General features: G+C 39.5%; 1 pseudogene; it reads left to right on the forward strand.

Annotated features, from left to right (window-relative positions):
• Positions 1–640: 640 nt before the first annotated feature.
• LOC120636615 lies at positions 641–3,460 on the forward strand (annotated as a pseudogene).
• The last annotated feature ends 2,404 nt before the right edge of the window (positions 3,461–5,864 follow it).

Genomic DNA, 5,864 nt, shown 5'->3' on the forward strand with positions numbered 1-5,864 from the left:
TCGTCACAACACCTAGATGTCATTAAAATCGATATCGCTTTATGATTCACGGTGCCATTTAGGGTTATGGAATGCCCTTCCGGCGTCCGTATCTCTCGCCGCCAAATGTAGATGCCTCAGAAACCAGTGTGTACTGTGTACACGTAATACGAATCTTATACTCAAGCACATCCCAGCAACTTAATGTACCTATATTTTTTTTAACTATACCCTTGACTGCCATTTTACCTGATAATGAGTTATTATACAGCCTAAAATATTAAGGGGATAACCTGTTGGAGATATGGCTTATAACTGCCATACCATTAATCGGCTTCTATGCCACACCAAACGACCAGAGAAAATTCTGAATTAAAACATCGCAAGTTGCTCCTGCTCCCGCTCACTACAGCGCCAGGAAGGTCTACGAATTTGAGGCTATAATACCTAAATACTGGTTGTACCCCCGCGTCAACCAAACGCTTAAGCACACTGCGGCATCTCACCTGCGTTCTAAGCGGCATTCGAATTTGCGTCCTGCGTGCGACCAATAACAAGACTTCTACGAACGGGTGATCTTGCTATTGGTCGTTCGCTGGTCGCAATTTTTAACGCTGCCGCATATTCTTCGAAGCCTTGCCGCGCAAAGCAACAGGTAAATATGCAATCTGCCTCAGGTAAATGTGCTACCTAAAGGAAATATTTTTACAATATGACGGTTAGATTGAATCATGCAAACATACAAAAATCTTCAGCTTTCTAATTATTATTAACTGATAATTAGAAAGCTGAAGAGCGCCCCTTGAGACTGGGTTAATAACTGATATGTAAATATATTTCTTAAACATATAAACACAAATACTTGCACAAGGCAAGGAGAATTCAGCACTGCGATCACCAACCCGCATGCCAAGCGTGGTGATTATTGGCAAAACTTTTATGGTCAGTACAAAAAAAATCACAGCCCCAAGTCCCCGGCAGCCCTGCTATTCCTGACTCTGGCAGCGGTTATGGTAACGGCGGGGCAGAGGACGTCAAGAATCTCCGGAAAAGATTCCGCTGCCAAATCCGACGACTGGACCTGGCAACGTACAACGCATGCTCTTTGAGGACCGATGAAAAGATGATCGAGCTGGAAGAAGCAGTGAGCAAGTTGCGTTAGGATATCATAGGATTATCTGAAGTCCGAAGAGAGGGCGAGGACTCAGTAATCTTGAAATCCGCCAACTTGTTTTAATACCGGGAGCCAACAGTCCAAACGTTGTGTCGGATTTATCGTCAGCAAATCCCGCGTCAACAACATAGTTCGAGACTAAAGTGTGCCGAGTAGAGTAGCGTACCTTATACTCAGAATCACCAAACGGTATTCGCTGAAGGTTATACACGTCTACGCACCCACTACGACCCACTCCGACGAGGAAGTAAAGACAATGTATGAGGATATTTCGAAAGCCATACATGCCTCGAAAACTTACTTACAGTGTTGTGAATGGGGATTTCAACTCAAGGCTGGGCAAGCGAAGCGATGCAAAGCTAAGAGTGCGGCGATTTGGATATGGGCAACGGACAAAACGGGGCAAAATGCTGGCCGATTTTATGGAGAATGGGGCCCTCTTTACGATTAACTCCTTCTTCGAAAAGCGGCCACACAGGAAATGGACCTGGTTTAGCCCCGATGGTTCGACGAGAAATGAGATCGACTTTATCATATCGACCAAACGGCATATATACAATGATGTATTTGTGATTAACAGGGTGAAAACCGGGAGCAATCACCGAATGGTTAGAGGCACATTGAATATCAAAGTAAAGCTGGAATGGGTCTGACTGGTAAGCTCCGGCCTACTCACACATCCAAAACCCCGAGAGCTTTCAACTGGAACTTGAAAACCAGTTCGATTGCCTAGACTGCGATTTTGTAGACGATTTAAACAACAGGCTTGTGGAAACTGTCCATATTGTTGGGTCCAAGTTCTAAAAACCCACCGTACACATAGAACAAAAAAAATATCATTGTATACCACTAAAATATACACACGGGCTCATGAAGAAGATTGTTGCCAATGAGCACAACAAAGGCTTGAAGGTGTTCGCGAGAGATCTGTATATCGGACAGAGCCTGTTAACACGACTGAAGACCGCTAGTGGTACTCTCATTTCCTCTAAACCTGGAATCTTGAGTGAGGTTGAGAAATGTTATGGACAGTTATGCACCTCAACGCAAAAACCTGTTGAAGATTTGGCGAAAGACCCTAGAGCCAAACTGACCACAAGATAAGTATGGCTCCCAAACACCCAACTCAATAACAGCAAGACACCAGGTGATGACGGAATCCCAGCAGACTTCCTTCAGCGATTGTTCAATTCCGCCATCCACCAAGGCTCAACGCCAGAGGCATGGCACAGAAGCTTGGTGGTTCCTTTCTTCAAAAAAGGTGACAATACCTTGCTGAAGAAGTACAGACCCATCTCGCTGCTGAGCCATATGTATAAGTTGTTCTTAAGAGTCATCACAAATCGTCTCGCTAATAGGTTCGACGAATTCCAGCCTCCAGAACAAGCCGGTTTCCAAATGGGCTTTAGTACCATAGACCACATACATAAGCTGCGGCAAGTTATACAGAAGACCCAAGAGTATAACGTCTACAAATAGAATTAAAAAATACTCCAAATTATTGTACATAAAATCTCAATTTTTATTTTATTTACTAGTGGTGTAAATAAAATAAAAAATATTATTACTTTTCACATCTTTTAGTACTTTTTTATATATTTTTTTCCTTTATGTACACTAAATACACTCACATTACATTTGATTTGAGATTTTAGTTTTTCATGTTTATTAGTTTGATAATTTTTCATTTTGTATATATAATAGTAGCCATTTTTTTTAATTCTTTTGATTGTGGTTTTATTTTTATTATTTACCTCTTACTTAGATTTGTTGCATTTTGTTTTAATGATGTCCTTCATAGGTAATTAGGTTTGTAAATGTAAAAAATATCGTGTTTGTTTATGTCTTATATTCTATGTTATTGTCCCTTTTTTGATTGTTTTGTGATTGTCTAATCGCGAGGATAAAGTGACGACGAAGATAAGCGGACTGGCTGAAAACTAGTGCTGCGCTTCTTAGTATGCTGCTATACTTAGCCAGCTCCGTTGGGACACACTTTTACTTTAACAAATATGACACAAATGTAACATTTTACACAAATGTGTGGTAATAAAGACAATTTGCTTTCTTTCAAATAACCGGCCACTTTGCTTAGCGTTTGTGGACTATGAGAAAGCCTTTGATTCGGTGGAAACCTGGGCTTTGCTAAGGTATCTGCTGAGATCCTGCATCCAGGTGATTAAGTGCTTGTTCGAAAACGCCACAATGTCAGTCCGTTTACAGGACAAGACTACAAGGCCGATCCAATTGCAGCTAGGAGTGCGACAGGGAGATGTTATCTCCCCGAAGCTGTTTACCGCTGCGTAAACATCGAAATGATAGAAATATATAAATGTTTTTAACACTAATTTAATAGCAAAGATCTTACATTTAACAAAAAAGCTTAGTCGGTGGTATTTATTATGTGGTGAATGCCACCGCCAATGTTTGCATGTTACCTTACTCGACTGACATACTACGTTTAATACTAGATCGTTGTATTAAATCAGAGTTTGAAACTTCTATTGCCTACTATCTGCTTTTACGGAGCCCGACTTAAGATTTGTGTAGAAATTAAAGCTTCTATTTCATGGAAAGTTATGATGAATACAGGATTGGAGAACTTGTTTATGAAAGGTTTCTTTCATCTTGTTTTCAATTTATAAGCTTATTTGCAGATATAATCCCATAACCGAATAAAATTGATTTTAATTTAATTTTATCATTTTCTTGTGAATTATTTAAACTACAATTCTGTGGTGTAACGAACACATTGAGGAACACAACGATCATATCATACCAAACTTGAAACATTTATCTGACATATGTATATAGAATGCAGCCAAAAAATCATCATCAGCCTACATTAAAATCGGCGAAACCGCTGTCAAAGAGTGGAAAATCAAAAAAAACGCTTACTATACAAATGGTTGACCAAAAGAGCTGTTTAAATTGTTGAAAGCTCCACCTTGAGCTACCATTAATAAGACATCTTTTTTTTTTATTTTATCTTAATTTTATTTTCCTATCTGTCATTTACCAACTATTTTGGATGCATGGTGAGTTGTGACGTCACAATACTTCCAATATAGTTAAGCCTAGGAAACTTGGACTGATAAAATCAGCCGTCATAGGCGCCATAAAAATGAAACATCTATATAACTGAATTTGCATTTACAATGTGAAGTGTAATCAGAATCGTTGAGGATAAGGTTAATTAATTGTTGTCTACTTACCCGGGCGATCCTTAAGTCACGTAAAAAGTACATTTTCAAGGTTATGAAGTTTGTTTAATGATATAACCGAGGTGTGCAGGCCTTCCAGAGTCTCAGTGGTCATAATGATACACTAGATTGCATTGCAATTATTGTTGGATGGAATATCAGAATGTATTGGAAATTAGTTAAACGGGTTTCACTAGTGAGTTAAAGCTGCAAGATAGTTAGTGACAGAGTTTATGGACTATTGGCTAGAGGGTTGGTTAGCAAGACGGTAAGCGACGGAAGTTACCGAGGCAGTAAGAACATTAATAATAAATTCATTTCTTTATAAATTTAATTTACCTACATATAGTACCCATAGCAACTACAAATATGTAAAAACTTAAGAAGCTATTCAGATTATAGATTATAGTGAATAAGTTACATTTTACATCACAAGTACCTATGTGTAATTGTAAAACAATCCAATTGTTAATTGAAAACTTTGAAGCAAAACACTGTGGGAAACCTGGAGTTGTCTAGGCCATTCACCATCTTTGAGACCTTGGAGGCTATTAATCTCTTGAAATGTACAAACCTGCTGGGCCAGATAACATTTTTAATGAGTTCCTAAGCCATATGGGGCCTTGCAGCGTCAGCTGGTTATCCGTGTTTTTCTCGAATATCTTAGTGGAGAGCAGGCTACCCAGAGAATTTAAACTCGTAAAAGTAGTTGCTGTATTTAAAGCGGGAAAAACGGAAGACCTAGCTGAAAGCTACCGTCCAATCACCCTCCTTAGTTGTACCTTTAAGCTTCTACAACGCCTGTTATTCATAAGAATCTCATTATATATGGAGGCAGTCTTTCCTGCTGAGCAGGCTAGATTTAGAAGTGGCCTCAGCTGCACCAACCAGGTGCTTGCCCTACTGTCCCATATTGAAACAGGTTTCCAGAAACAGATGAAATCCACCGTTGTTTTCATAGACCTAACGGCAGCATACGACACAGTATTTTGCAACCTCATCTCCACCATGCTAGGTGAGTGAGAATTTGAAGTTTTCCTGGGAAACTGTAAAAATAGAAAGAAAAACTACTAAAATTGCCTACCACAGGGATCCGTGTTGTTTCCAACTCACTTTAACCTTTATATTAATGACTTACTTCTTACAACAGCGACTATGTTTATATATGCTGGTGACATCTCATTGGTGGCCCGAAGTAAAGATTTTAGCTCTGGAGAAAACTAATGATTTGAAGACTCTTGCGAACTACTTTCAATCCTGGCGGCTTATTCCCAGCGCGAGTAATACCGAGCTTTGTTGCTTTCACCTCAACAACCAGTTAACTGGTTATAACGAAATGTTTTGTTTGACAGTGAAAGACTTTGGTTCAATGCATTTCCGAAGTACCTTGGAGTAACTTTTGACAGATACAAAGAACACTTGAAGAAACTATCCATGAAGGTCGTGTCGTGGAATAGCATTGCGCAAAAGCTTTCTGGGACAACTTGAGGAGCATCCGCAGACTGCTT

The sequence above is a fragment of the Pararge aegeria genome, chromosome Z (genome assembly GCF_905163445.1).
Source record: "Pararge aegeria chromosome Z, ilParAegt1.1, whole genome shotgun sequence".
NCBI lineage: Eukaryota > Metazoa > Arthropoda > Insecta > Lepidoptera > Nymphalidae > Pararge > Pararge aegeria.